Consider the following 16308-nt stretch of genomic DNA (forward strand, 5'->3'; position numbering starts at 1 on the left):
TTGTATTGTTCTGATGTAGATGCTGGTTCTTAAGAAATAGAAATCCTAACAGCAAGAGGAGTGTGCCTCTCTAAGGAAGGCTCTCACCACTGGACCTGTACTAGATCGTGCCCAAGGATGGGGCTGTGGTCTGCACCAGAAGTGACTTGACTGGTCTATTTTTACCTCTATTTTGCAAGCGCCTCTGAAGTCATCTTCCTGACTCTTTGCTCCTGCCACTGCAGCCCATCTGCATGTGGCTGCAAGAATACACTTTAGAAAATACGTTTCTGCTCTGGGCTCCTCATGTCCTTTGGTATAAAGTTAAAATTCCTTAATGAGATTTGCAAAGCCCTTCATAAGGCAACCTCTGTCAACTTCCCAGCCCCATTGTCCTCTGCTCACCAGCGAGCCTGTAAGGCCCAGACTCTTTGAACTGCTTGCAGTACCTTGAATGTACTGTGGTCTACTGTATCTCTGAAACCTGCTTACCTGAGATTGTAGGATGCCTCCTCCTTTTTCTTTTAAAACCCATGTGTCTGTTGGTTTAGTTCAAGTATCATTTCATTTATTATTTATTCATCAAACATTATTGTCACTAGGGATATAAAGATGAGTGAAATATGGTCCCTGCTCTGGAGGAGGTTTCAGTCTATGGGAGACAAATATGTAAACAGTTAAATGAGCTATTTGAGACCTATGCACAGGTTACAGTAAGGTATAGAAAAGGAACAGAAATGTTCTTTGATACCACCAGGCTGTCAACGGTCCCCCACCCAGTGCTCTCGTAGTCACCAAGACACTAAACCTGCCATACACACATATCATTCGAATACTGATCTTTGGCTCATTCTCTCCTCAGGTGGGAACTACCTCAATCATTTTTAAATCTCCAGTCCCTACTACATTATTGACCTGTGGTAGGTACCCCAAGAATATTTTCTTCCTCAGTGAAAAAATGTAGGAGTTCTTATGCCCGGGAAGTGTTAGAACCTTGTGTAATCCAGCCGATGGGAGTGAGCGGGACCAAAAGTTCATGGAGAACCAGGCCCAGAACCTGTGGCATAGCAGGCCAAATCCACCCATAAGCTCAAATCACGAAGGACAAAAATTCAACAGTCTTACAGGGGAAGCCATTCTGCAGAGAAGAGAATAGAGCAGATGCCAGAAAGAAGTAGAAACAGGAAACCCTGGGGGCAGGAGAGAATGAGAGAGAGAGGTGTGGGTTCAGGCTCTGAAGAGCTGGGAGAGCCAGTTCCGTCCAGCCCAGCTGAACTTCGTTTCCGGCGGAGCTGTGTGTGCCTAACAAGATGCCTGTTTCCCCTCCCTCACACCTTCCCCACTCTTTTTTAAGTTAAATTTTTAGAGAGCTTAATCAGATTTTTGTTTCATGCAACCCCAAGGCATTTGACTACAAGTTATTAATGTACTGAGATTTTTAGAGCAGCACAGGGGAAAATAATTGGCACATGATTCATGAACTGGTGAGGACCCTTTTCCCTACTGACTATATTTCAATCAGCTGTCACATGTTTACATTTAAAAAATATTTCTGGCTAAATTAAACAGTTGTGAAGAGTTTGTTAGTCTTGTTTTCTGAACATGAAAATGACCTGCACTGCTATAGCCAAGAGAAGGGATGAAATGAATCAATTATTTGCATTATTTGACTAGTTGTCATTGTTTGTTGATTTGTTTTGGATCAAATGACCTAAGAGTGTTCCAAAGTGTCTCCCTGGAAACCTAAGCAGTCCTGAATCCACAAGAATAGGAAGGTCCTAACCTCTGTAATTATCTAGCCATAGTAGTAAATAGCAATTTGACCCAAGAACAATTGGGAAAACTTTGAGTGTAAGCTATAAGAATAAAGCATCCTATTATAATAGCAAGGCCAAATGTATACAGGTATTAGTAAAACCAAGAAATTCCTGGTCTTCTTGAAGAAAAGGAATAAATTTTGATGCTCTTGGAATTCAGGTTTAGAATAGACAAATATAAATTTATCAATTATGCCAAACTTTTCTAATTATTCAAAGCTAAAAAAAGTATTTGGAGGTATTCCAAAGACTTTTAAATTTTTATAAGTATATATAAGAAGAAGAAATTGGGGGGCCGACCCCGTGGCCGAGTGGTTAAGTTCGCGCACTTTGCTTTGGCTGCCCAGGGTTTCACCGGTTCGGATCCTGGGTGCGGACATGGCACCACTCATCAGGCCATGCTGAGGCAGCATCCCACATGCCACAACTAGAAGGACCCACAACTGAAAATATACAACTATGTACTGGGGGGCTTTGGGGAGAAAAAAGAAAAATAAAATCTTAAAAAAAAAAAAAAGAAATTTGTCTTTCTTGGTTTTAGGGAATCTTAGACCTATATGCTATGCTCAATTGCAGAAACGTTTCCTATCCTATGTGCCGGTATGCCTATGTCATCCTCAATTTTGTTCTTTGTTCTTACGTTAATGGTTTATTGCAGATGTGCCATTTATTTTAAGCCACCTCCGAATCCCTTTGAGAAGGAATCAGAGGCTTGAATAAGGACTAGAGGATATTTCCCCGCTCTTGTGGCTATATTGACCAACCTCTCACAATTTGTATTTGATTGGGTAAGAATTGAACCCCCTACCACAGAAAGCAGACAGGAAAGCCCCATTTATGTGGGCATCCTAGGCTGATCCCAGGGGCGGACTTTCGTTATTCCTTCTAGGTCCAAGACCTGACTTGGAATTTTCAAGCAGTACACAATCTCAAATTCCAGGCAATAAAAAGGACTGTGACTGATTTTGTTATATGCAGGATATTAATGAATACATTTATTAATAATATATGCTTTCATGTTAGTTACTAATATCTCAAGAAGTAGCTTATATATCTCTACTTATAGAGGAGGAAAGGCCCCAAAAGAATCTTAGAGCTGCGTTCTTTGGGTTTCAATTTTAAATCTTATTCTTTGGGTTTCAATTATCCTGTTGAATATCTACTCAGTGCTTCCAAGCTGATGTGCTTAAAATCAATTTCAAATTCTAACACTGTTTGAAATTCACTCTGGAAAGCGTGGTATGCTGTTGGCATGCTGTTGGATGGGGTCTGACGAAGAAAGGTAGCAGTGATGTGTGGGATCTGGGAAGAGAGTGTGCCACAGACCAGCACTTCCTCCTTCCTCAGTTCTCCACTCTCCTTTGGTGACAGACACTCAGTGAAGGTTTATATTCTCAAGCATTCATTGGTTTGGGCTTGAAGGTTTTCTTTTCCACAAAGCTTCTTAAATTTTTCTTGCCCAGTTTTAGAAAGAGATGTGTACTATTGGGTTGTTTTTTCTTGGAAGAAACTGATAATACCTATAGTTGTGCAAGCTTAAAGCAAGAATTACATCATTTAAAATGGAGGGCTATCACACATCCTCAGTGAGCTTTCTTCTGTGATCCAAGTCATATTCTGCCCATGCTGATTTGCAGATGAGTGCTCAAGGAAAGGAAGAAGGCTAAAAATGTTCTGGCACTTTTGCAAAAATTGCTCAAACTAACTGTTAAAAAAAGAGACAGACATTTTGAACATGGATGGCTATTTGATATTGCAGAGTTATTGTTAATTGTTTTAAGTGGTATAATGATTTTTTGGCTATTTTTAAACCATAATTATTATATCGAGATATATGCTGACATATTTGCAGATAAAATAATATGATGTTTGAAATTTACTGTGAAGTAATACAGACGGAGAAGTAGATGGAAATATGGGGCCACTAAGATTAACCATGAGTTGATAATTGTTGAAGCTGAGTCCTGGGTATATGGGAGTTTGTTATTAATTCTGTTTACTTTTGTTAGCATTTAGCACTTCCTGTAATATAAAGCTAAAAAAAGACAATCAGAGTTTTAAAATGCTCTGTCGACGATGTATGATATTTTTCCTGCTGTCAAGCCAGATCTTGGACTTAGTAACTGTCGGGTTGAATAGAGAGGACCTAGATCCTGCACAGAGCTGCTTATTGGAGGGTGTGATTGTATGTGTGTATTTGTGTGGCTTTTTTGGGTGTAATTATGTATTTGGTCATATATGTGTATGCCACTGATTAAGTGAAAAATTTGAAATACATATGAAAGCTTAATATACAAAGTATATGTACTGTTTTTAGATTAATATATTGAATTACTCACACTTCTTATCCCTTTTATTAGTTATGTGCAACTATATAATAGCACTTGAGATGTGGGAATATCTTTAATTCTCATATTTATTAGCTTTTCCATCAGCAAATTTGCAGGTAAACATTTTTACTTTTGCTTAATCACTAAACAAAGTTTTAAGAAAGATTGGATAACTTTCCTAACATTCGTTGAGTTAGTAGCATAGGCAGAAAATAAGACCCCATTAGTGATATTTTTAGCTCCCAGTTTACCAGTCTTCATGTTATCCTAACATTCCCGTGAGTTTTAGTCACAATTTTTATTTTTTACTATAACAGAATCAAATACTTTAGAATTTAGACATCATGAAACGAGTTCAGATAATGAAGTGCCAACTGGATTTTGGCACCATTCCTTGCATATTTGTCATCAAAAGTCAAAAGTAATAGGAAAGAAATTAGGCAGATAAAAGCCCTTTGGTTTCGCAGGAACGGAACTGACGTTGTACAGTCAGTGCTGTGGAATTCTGAATTCTCCTGCTACAACTGCCGCCACTATCCTGTCTAATCAGTTTCAGCAGATATATTGGGTTGAGTTAACATCCGGAAATCCTCTACTACAACGAAACTACATATTTCTACCTAAGTCTACAATGTGTAGTCATAGCTCATGTTTATTCTTTTTACCTTCTGAAACTATTATATATGGCCTTTCATTTAATTACTTTCAAAGAGAGTTCTCGTGTTGAATTTTGCCAGGAAGCCCGCGTAATCTTTTGATCAACGAATATGGTATCAGGAGGCATTTTGGAGCAAGTGCTATACTTCTTTTTATAACAATATTTTCAAAGTTAAAGTTTTAACCAAATTCTCTTTGTCTGCCTCTCTGATTTCACTGATTTTAGTACAAATGATTCTGTTTTAAGGTAATCTCTCTGTTATGTTTAACCACCAAATACACTATTTTTTAGATTTCAGTTGGAGTAACTCTCTATTACCTCTCCCCGATTTTTAGACATAATTAAGCAGAACACATTTTGTAGCTATTTATGTGGACTTGGAGGGAGTTCACAATTTCTGTTAAGGAAGAATTGCTACTTTGCCTAAAATAGATGTGAAATGTGTGTATTACATTGGAGAACTCCATAGGCTAGAATGAGGAGCCAAAAAATGTGTGGCTGAGTCAATAGCCATTATCTTTCCAGGTATGGTTTATTTCTTTCCTTTTTTGCCTAATTTACCCTTTCAACACCAAGTTGATAAAAGCTTCCATAGGAATATTATTTTTTGATATCAGCAGGTAGAATTGTGGGCAGGGAACAAACAAAATCCAAAGGTTATTTTTGCTTATTGATAACTTTTAGATGATCTTGAAGATGTTATACTAGTTTCTGTATCCTGGCAACCTATGCAGTTTGCTCTGGGAGCCAGTTTGCCGGTGACAATATTGTAAAAGTCATAGACAAATAAATAGCACTTCTGTGCTTTTGCCTGAATCCAGGTGATTGGTTTCAAAATTAGGGAGTTTCTGCCATCTTCAGTGAAAGAGCTTAAGGAAAAAGGAAAGTATTAATGACGCACTACGGTCACATTGTTCCTCCCTAGTCACTGAAGAGCACATTATAATAATGCAGGTATTAACTCATGCTTGTCACACCATGAAACAAAAATACAATAATGATCAGGGTTCTAAATGGCAAATTTCACCCTGGTAAGTAAATTACTACAAACATTAACCCTTAAAAAAGGAAGAACAGTTGGGGCTGGCCCCGTGGCCGAGTGGTTAAGTTTGCACACTCCGCTGCAGGCGGTCCAGTGTTTCGTTGGTTCGAATCCTGGGCGCGGACATGGCACTGCTCATCAAACCACGCTGAGGCAGCGTCCCACATGCCGCAACTGGAAGGACCCACAACAAAGAATATACAACTATGTACCGGGGGGCTTTGGGGAGAAAAAGGAAAAGAATAAAATCTTTATAAAAAAAAATTAGCACAAATTAAAAAAAAAAAAAAAAAGGAAGAACAGAGAAGATTTCACAATGTTCCTACGGTCATGTAGACGATTGCATCAGAGTTTAATCATCCTCCATTTGCCCCTTAACAGACTGAGCTCCTCATTCGAGTGTCAGTGGAACAGCCAAGTAATAATTCCTCTGCAGCCTGGATCCAGGTGACAGAGCACCCCATATCCTTCAGGGGTGATGTTAACTATTAGAATTTAGATCCAACCACAGACATATACCCTAGTAAGGTATCAGTGGGAAGATAAATCCAAGAACTACCCTCTTCTATTCCAGAGTTGTTCTCTTAGAATTGGTTGGGTCTTTTTGACTTGGAAGCATCAATACATTTTAGAAAATGCCTAGCTTCCTTTTGAATAATTCATTTGCTGAATGATAAATTTGGTTCAGAAAAATCTGGCATTGCCATCTATACAACTTTCACCCAAATGGTGAAGAGTAAATTAGAATAACCTTTGCCCTAGGTGCCCAAACATATAAGTTATTCATGGGAGTTCTCAGCAGTTACCATGGAAAATAAAAACAAAACCCAAAGGCCACCGTTTGCACAATTCTTGACCAAGCACTGAAAGTATGATATGAAATGCTTATTAAACACCTTATGACACATATTAACATTCTTATTAACCTGATCTTGATTCAATAAACTTGTGCCGCAAAGAAATATGACATCTGTGGAACATTTAAGCTCAGTAATTGGGTCGCAAAAATACTAAACAGAGACCTACACTCACTTTGAAATGTTTACTTTTATTTAAAAACAGAATTCTCAAGTGCCTCTCTGCTTTCTGATTTCATCCAGGACAAGAATGAAAATACTGAAATGTGGCAGGATTTCTAACAGAGTGAAAGCCAAGAAACACTGAAAACACAGTCTTGAGATTTCCGGTTTAATTTCTAGGACAAAGGGATTCATTGTCGGTTTATAGCATCTCTGCTGCATAGATACCTGGATCAACAAAAGCTGTCGACCTCTGCGGGGTCACCCGGTGCCCCCTTATGGCTCTGATTGTGTGCTGCTCTTCACAGTAGCGTGCTGGGATGGGGCCAGCCTCTCTTTACCACATCAGCTCCTAACCGTTCCCAAAGGAAGAACTGGAAAATATTTGGGATTTTTCTTCTATACTTTCACATTAGTTTATTCTCAGAGCACTTATCATTTGTATTTTGGGACACATGTTGGGTAAAGAAATATGGAAGAAGCACTTAACTATTTTTTTTCTCCCCAAAGAGCAATATCATATTTTTGTTAGTCTAGTGCTTTGTTTTGTTTTGTTTTACTTTGACACACGGCTTCTGTAAAAATTTCAGTCTTTCTCTTCAAATTTAAGTACCCAATTCAAGGGAATAACAACAAACACTGAAGCACGGCTTTTTCATTTTATGAATTTAGCTGCCTTTCATGATGAGTCTTTTTATGGTATCATTCAACTCTCTATATTCTACCTGTTTTATATGTAACACAAAAGAATGTATAAATTTTGTGAATTTATGACAAATCCATTAGTAGTCTGGGCTTTGCTCATCACTATTTTTCACAAATGCCACTTCCTTTTCTTGTAACCTTTCTTCATTCTTATGCTCGAATGTGGGAGTGAGTTGTGGAAGGCAAGCATTTGTTAGCAACCAATATTCTCGTGTCACCTTGGCATACACAGCCTCATGAAATAAGACAAACAAGGAACTGCAAAGGGAAATAGAGGTTATTAGATTTGGTTAAGGGATAGCACCTGGTTCTCTGCTGTCCTGATTTGTTTTGAGTCAGAATGCATTGAACAATGTCATTATTTATTTATTTGTTGCTAGAATTTGTGTCTGGCTATGTTCTGGCATATTCCTGTATCTTATGATACTCTGCTGTATCTTTCATACCTGTTTCTTTTTTTATATTCCCATAGCCACCACCCTATGTTAACTTTTAGCACTTTACACTTTAGGAATCAGCCTTAGCCTCCTGGCTGGACATGGCAAACTCAGGTGACTGTCCATGAGAACAGTAGGATTAAGCTGACCTGAGAGAGGCTAGGCTCAGCAGAGCATAGGGGTCAACTTACTGTCCTTTGGACTTCCATCTTAAACCACCACTACTGAGTTGCTCTATACTCATTGTTTCTTTACTACCTGCACCGCTGCCTCCCACCAGATTCCTCCAGTGACTCAGCCACTAAACTGAAGGCCTCTGGTTTTACTCCAGTTAGGCACGTAGTAATGACAGTTCTTTCATGTTCCACCCTGACCTCTATCTCTGGTTTTTCCTCTCCATTTATATTTCGTAGTCTCCTTCTGCTCTGCATCAACTTCAAATAACCAACACTTCGCTGCACGGACTTCGGTTTGCCATGGAAATTAACTGAAAATTATAGAAGAATATGGCTCATCTTGAAACTCAGTTATCAGCCACCAAGGGAATTGTTCTAGTGATTTGTCTTCTAGGGACAATGTTGTCTTCTATGTAAAATGTTCTTGTTTCAGAGACACTCACCAATTATGTTTTTATAAATGCAAATTGACCTCTCTATTGGAAGGGAAGGTGAACGATATTAAAGAATACTTTTTTATCTGATGAGTTGTTAGAATGGATGAGGGAGGGTTCTAGATGGATTAGAAGAATCTACCAGGTTAGGTATCTTTTAGTACTCTGGCTTTTATGTTCTGGTACAATCCATTCTAAAGAGATAAAGTCAGCACATAACACAACAATACTCTATTGCCGTCATTCCATGACCTTGCCTCCTTTATTTTTGTGTTTTCTGATGGATCACTGAAGGAACCATGGTATACAGTTTGTGGCATCTTGATCTTTGACTCTTCCTCTAGCTCTTCCGTTCTCTGTGCTGAGTGTTCTGCTTTGCTCTTAGTTTCACGCTAAGCTTCGCTTTTCTCTTCTGGTATTTTTTGATATCAGATAAGCCACAGACCTGTCAGCCCTTTAGGCACAAATTGGCAAAGTCACCTTGCTTTCGACTTTGCCCTATTCCAGTCTGGCCCCTGATCCTTGATTTACCTCCCCAGTTTTGACACATCTGCTATTCTTGGATATGTCTACTAATCTTTCTTTCCCCAGCTCTGGCAACTTTTATGGTGGAAACTCATTCCTCTGGCTCTTTTCAATCTCAGTCACATGGGATGGGATTTCCTTTTGCCCCGTCTGTCCTCAGCTCCTGAGACCCTAAACTTACAAGGTTTACTTTTCTGGCTCGGAATCTTGATCCTCCAGTAAGGGCTTCTGACATGAGATGCTGATTACTCTTCATTTCCCTCTCCAAATTCATCCTTTACCTATCTCTGCCCAGTTCTGTTTCTTAAGAGGCTGACCTCTTTATGGACTGTACCACCGAAGCTCTCTTGCCTTCTGGTTTCCATTTGGTTTCAGCAATGCTGGAGACTAGCAGATAGGGGATAAGGGAAGGTAAAGTTTTGTTCTCCCTGCTTCTCTTTGCCTGGTTTCAGCAGTGGCCATCTTCCTTTACCTATATTCACAGCTATTTTAATTAGGTGGCCCTGGCTCTGCTTTCACTGGGTGACATGATCCTCTTTTTGTCTAGTGTGGAGGAGGTAAAAGCTTTCCTTGTAGCTAGTCCTTGCATGTTGCACCATTCGTCATTGGTAGCCTTAATCTGGCCCACACTTTCGTAAATAGTCACATCATTAAATTTTTTTTAATTAGCCCTTTCACTATACCACTTGTCTTTTGTGGGATCCCTGACTGATACATGGTTGTTGAGAAGCAGACACAAAGTATGTGTAATTGGTGGGAATAGGTCTTTATGAATGTGACTGACCTTTAGGGGATAGTGATGTGGAGGTCATGATATATGTCTCAGAGTTTTTTGTACATACATTTTAGGCAGATGGAAAAACAGATATTGTGAGGAGAAGGTTGCTTGAGGAATATGGTGAGTTAGGATTTTCTCTCTGAGGGGATGAAATATTAGGATGGATACACTTGCATAGCCTTCTACTCTTCCGCTAAGTTAGTACTTTCTAGAATCGGCACAGTAACAGGCAACAGAATAGGCGGAGTGAAGGTTAGAGCCGCAATTTGAAGCATGTGTGCATGAATCAGCCAGTCCGCCCAGCAAGGACTTGGCCTGCTTACCTCCTTTGGGGGTAATGAATGTCTACCATACTGGAGTCAACTCATGAATTAAGTGTAAAACTGCATAGCTTTGGCGATTGGCTCTCCCCTCTTTACTGAGGCAGAAAAAGAGCGGCCAGCAAAGCTCCATCAGCACCTCAAATGGGAAACGGGTAAGAGCATTTTAGTTGAAGAGCATGTTGAAGGTACAACAGAGTCATTTCTGGCAGAGTTACTGACTGTAGTGGCTCTATGCTTTATAAACTGAGCAGTAAGAAGTGCCCTTGGGCATGCATCTGGTGAGGCTATAGGAACAACGGAAAAAGTGGGAAATAAGAAGCTAAATCATCGTGACGTGCACTCACTTTCTAAGGAGGCTTCCTCCTTAGAAATGGCAATGGTGCCACTTTCAAAGTTCAATTCAACCCAATAAACGGGTTACCAAATTATTGCCTTAATCCTCAGGGCTACAGCCCTAACATATCTCCGTACCTTTAAAGCCCATCAGATTGCAGAAAATTTGGCATATTCAGTCACTGCATGCAGACTCGGGTATTTTTGGTCAAAAACAGTGAACTACATAGCCAAATTTAAGTGGAGAGTTTAGTAATTATCTGGTAACTTATTGTTTGCCAACAGCTAAATAGGATCATTCTGGACGTAAGTTGATTTTTTTTGGCCTATTCAGCCAATCTGAATTGGCTGTCTATGGCAGACCAAAGTTAACAGATCATGGGCTTTTAGACAAGCGACTATCATTAGCAGAATGAAATGCAGTCATATTCAGGGAAATCATAAAATCCCTTGTGTTTCAGCTGGGATTAAAAAGAAAGAGTGAAGAACAATGTATATGTAAACTTTTTTTGGTATTGAGTGGTTAAATACTGATGGAAAATTAGACAGTGTTAAAAATAGAAGTTCCACATTCTAAAATTTTAGATCCAGAGAAAAATGAATAACAATAGATATTCATCTTTTGATGAGTGCCAATTGAAATGGCTAATGATACAGGCCCAATTTACCGGATTTCTGCTCTGTGTTCATTGGGCAGAGCTGGTTTCACACAAGTCTCTGACTTTGCTCTGAGGTAAATCTCTACCCTCTATATTTCTCCACTTCTATCCTACTCAATAAAGAACCACACATCCCCACGCATAGTGAACAAAGCTATTATTTAATGGAATCTTTCCACTGTGAAACCAAATTATTTTAATTGGCTTAAAATAATACTAAATGCTGAAAGCCAAGTACGCGACCTCTGGCCCTGCTGGTGTTTAAGATATCATACTCTTCATATTTCTGGTGAGAGTCTCAGGCCCGTCTCTGAAGAAGGGCCAAATGTAAATAAATTCATAGTGTTTAGATCAGGGTTTTGCCAATGTATATTATGTCTCATATAAGCCTTTATTATGTAACTTCCTTCTTTGGGTTTTACAGAGTTCTTGTTTGTTGACGTTTAAGGTATGTCTAGAAAGTGTATTTTTGATTTATCCTACTCACCTAGGCAGAGTGCCCTGGACATTAGGGATCTGGTTTATACTTCGTGGTTTATTTTTTGAGGTTGTATATTTCCTACATTTTGTGCATGTGCCCTTGGACTTCTTAGGAAAAGCTTGATAGATCGTTTTTATAAATCAATAAATAAGTAAGTAATACATCATGGATCAAAGGCCACAGCAGCAGCACCATAGAGAGAATTATATTGTCCTAGGCACTTATGTACTTATAATGATGGTATCCTTGGACCCAAGGCCTAACACGTTTTTCATTAGAGCTATTAGATTCCATACAAGTTCAACAATTACAAACACTCTGGTGAAGATGATTAAAATTCAACAGGCTTCTTTTACCGGCGTCAGAGTTTAGTATTCTCATGTCTTCGTCTTTGGCCTGACTTCTTTCTTTACTTCAGAATTCCCTTGTTTGACTTCCAAAAGCTACTCTATTAATACCCCTTAAACCCAGAGGCATAACTGAAGAAGAATGAAACTTGGAATTCTCGAATCTTTCATGAGCCTCCCAGAATCTGGGTCCAGCTTAGGAGTTCCATCCAGGAGCAAGCATGCCTGTCACTCTACATGCTCCAGGTCAAACTTCAGAACCTCTAATCTAAGAAGGGGTTTTATCATTTGTAAAATCCACCAGGTTTCCTTTGGAGGAGAGGAGAGACTTTGAGAGGGGTACTCCCCAGGAGTTGTGACCCAGAATGTACTGTTTGCCTGGGTGGCTATTCATCTGCCCTGTTTAGCGCTGTCTCCCAGTCCTCAGCACAGTGCCTGGCACAGTGGAGGACTCACACATTATTTGCTGAACCCATGAATGAATAAATAAAAATTTGTAAAAGCAGGTAGAAAAGCCAACAATTTAGTAGGTAGACTTGAATCTCTAACATAAACATATATCACATACCTTTCAAAGCAAAGTAAAGATATATTTTATGAATAAAAGAAAATAAAGTACAGGGAGACAGAAAAAAAGGAGATGCAAAGGGGAAGAGAGAGAAGAAACAAGATTATAGCACTTTATTCTGATAATGTGACTGAGTATTTTGGTATGCTAATATGCTTAGTTTTCTGTTTAATTGTCTTGTTTTGGCTTTTTTTCCCTCCTGTTTTGAGGGAAATAGCATTGGGCAGACTTAGAATCGTGGTCACTGAAATTTGTTCTAAAAGCTCCTTCCCAACCTTCCCTTTCACCATTTTATTTCCAAGTAATTAGCATAACAACATCAACAGCAGTAAAAATAACTCACGTGCTTTAAAGCCTTACTCTTTGCCAAGCATGAGCTTAAGTGTGCTATGTACAAATCTGTGCTGAAGCCTCACGACTATTCTAAGTAGATGTCATCATTTCTCTCATTCTACAGAGGGGGCAGTGAGATAAGGAGGCTTAAAGGAGTTAAGTTCCTTTGCTCAAGATCACACAGCATGTATGTGGCAGATTTGAATCCAGGCAGCCTTTCCCACACCCTCTTCCTGGGTTCTCAGTGTTCTCAAATCATCCTCCTGGTGCCCACAACCCCCATCACTGTGCTCACTTTGGCTGTGAAGCCGCAGGGGTCCTATCTGGATGGGCTTTCCTAATTGCTCATCCTTCAAAACTTGTATATCTTGTGTTTCTTCAGAGCCCTCCTCTGAGAAATATATCTTTGCTAATGGATTAAGAGCTGATAATGAGTTCATTTGTTGTCATTCCAAGGAAAGTCATTTATATATTTAACAGAGACCCCCTGAAGATTGTGTTTTGCCCAAAGGAGTAACTACAACATTGAGAAGTTCAGACAGTTGGTGGATTTTGAGGGGAAGAGCATCAATTTGGTCCAGGCTGACTTTTCAGTGTCCTTCACATCGCACTAAAAAAGCAGATGCCTTTTTGGCATATGCTCAGGGAAGATGTGATGGGAGAGAAAGTGTTGCCTGTTTCTTCACTATTTATAAGTGAATCTAGTCAGGCTCATTTATATGTATGTCCTTGTTTCCTCTTTTGTCTATGAGAGCACCCAGAGAAAGTTTGGCCTGTATCCTTGGGGGTTTCTTGGGAAAGAGGGCAGTTTGACACTGGAAAAGAGACTGCGTTGCTCTTTGTTATTGACGTTTGTGCTGATGCAGCAAGCAAGCTTCTCTATGGGTGTATGTGTTCTGAATCAATTCAAAGTTCTTCCTTTAGTGGTATTGTTTGTTGTGGTATAAATGTGTGGATGGAGAATAGGAGGGAGAGAGACAGTCAGAGTCAGAGACGGAGACAGAGAAGAAAGGAAGAGGAGAAGGAGAAAAAACCCTGGATTTAATATGGAATTGGGTTTACGTTTGTGCTTGTCTGTGAGATATATTGGAAATAAAAATTTCATTCTTGAGTTAACAATTTCAGCTCAACTGTATACATAGTCCAATAGTCATGATGAGAAGCTCAGAAAAGAAGCACTAATGATGGAAAGAACAGTGGCCTTTAAGTCAGGAGACCTGGTTTCTCGGACTCACCCTGCTGTATCCTACCTGTGAAAACTTGGGCAAGTCAACTCACCTCTCTGATACTCAACTAGGGGAACTTCTAGGTTTGGACATGCTGTAATTTAATGATTTGGTGATTTAAATCTTTGCCATTTATAAACCTTTACTTCAAGGACCTCACCAGCTGTCTTAGGTTGAGATCCTAAGAAGCAGACCCTGAGACAAAGATTCCCACGCAAGTGATTTTTAAAGGAAGTGTCTCAGGGAAGAACAGTAAATGAATGGGAAGCAGGACAGGAAGAGTAGGCAGCCAGGCAAAGATCCATCCCAGGCAAAGTTCTGCAGAATGTCCATCTGCTTTATCCTCAAGGGAGCTCTGGAGTGTTACTCATGCCTGAGAGTTGTCATGACGTGAGGCAGGGGAGCTGGGTTTCCTACCCCCGTCCCTTGTCAAGGGCCACCTTTTCTCCCCTGCTCCCCTACTCCCCATTTCCCTGAACTTCTGGTTTCCTCCCAAGCATGCATGCAAAGGGACTCTCATGGCGTGAGGGCAATTCTCCTAAAAAGAGTGGATGCAGGCTGTTGGAAGTGAAAGCTATCCAAGGGGGAATGATGCACAAAAATGGTAGAAAGAGACCTGGGGAGAGCTGGCTGGAGTACCCTTCTGCTCCTCTCTACCATGCATTGTGAAAATAGCTAAGTTTGTGACATGGCTAAGTTACTGTCAACATTAAATTCACATGGAGAGAAAGATAGTAAATAAGGCTTAGTTAGAAAGCAGCCACTCTCTTTCCAGGACTCACTGGTGAGGCCAAATGCCATTTGTCAAACCAAACAAATTTGTTACCCTCAAATTGATTATCCTCAAATCTGATTGCTATTGAAGTTTCAGGAGATATGGGAAAGGCATTCATAATATCTGCTGCAATGTAGAACTTTGATTTCCTCTTAGGTCAGTATACCATTTTTCATGTAAGGCAGAGACAGCCTTAGGGCACAAGTTGCCTGCTCTTTATGAGTGGTGTCCAGAATCTTGTAAATGAGAATACTCTAAAAAGTAACCACAGGAGCGTAAAAACGAACTAACAGAAAAGTAACTGGGGGAATCTACACATATTCCAATATTCTTAAAAGCAAGGATATTTTTGTTCAATTTTCAGCCCATGGTTTTATTCTCTCCTTAGACACACTTTTTTTTTTTTTAAATGAGTTACTCATTTTCTTTCAAAACACCTACATACTTAAAATGTTTTCCTTATGAATCAATTTTTTATTTGACAGAAGTAAAGATACTTGTGCCCATAAAAAATGCCATGTGTTTTTGAAGTGTTAGAAAAAACAGCTCTTTGGCACTAAACAAAGCTGAGGCAAGAACATAGGAGAGCAGCTGCCGAATGACAGAAAAAATGTAAGATAATGAGACATGTGAGAGAATGTATAATTTAATGTGGGGCTTGAAGCAAATGGCGGGAGGAGGAACATAAATGAGAAAACAGTTAAAAATAGTGACTAAAATGCCTTTAAATCCAATAAAACATAAAATGAATCAATTAGTGCTTAAACATTGGAGGAGGCACGATGCTGTGAAAGAATCTGGAAAAGGCTGACAGATTTTTAGTCTGTGAATTTAAATTCATAGGACCAACAATTTCTCTGCCTAGCGAGATTTATCTGCTGTTTTTTCTTCTTATACTAGTTGACAAAATGACTTCCTTTCTTTTCCACTTTCTGAGCTGAGAATCAATCTGTTATAAAAGCCTCGGTTTTCAGTTTTCTGAAAACATCCCACAAGATGTGTGATAAAATGTGTGCAAGTTTTAGAAAATTCTTGTAGCTCCCACTAAACTGTGGCTCTCTCTGCATATGGATATTAGAGGTGCTTCTTAGAGTGGACCAGAGCTGGCTCATTGGGCCAGGTTGATGGAGTTCTTGGGAATGACGGCAGTAGCACGTGGCCCTCTATGATGCTTCTTTACTTCTTCCCAGATTCTAATTATATTGTCCAGGGGTCTATGTATTCGATCCTATAACAATAACATCCAGAGCCGTTCAGTGAGTGCTTATTCCATGGGAAGTTATGGAAGGCTTTGAAGAACCTGAAAGCTTTTGAGAACAGGTTGGCTATATGTGTCTTCCTGGGATGATTTACCTGAAGCTTG

The sequence above is a fragment of the Equus asinus genome, chromosome 10 (genome assembly GCF_041296235.1).
Source record: "Equus asinus isolate D_3611 breed Donkey chromosome 10, EquAss-T2T_v2, whole genome shotgun sequence".
Classification (NCBI taxonomy): Eukaryota; Metazoa; Chordata; class Mammalia; order Perissodactyla; family Equidae; genus Equus; species Equus asinus.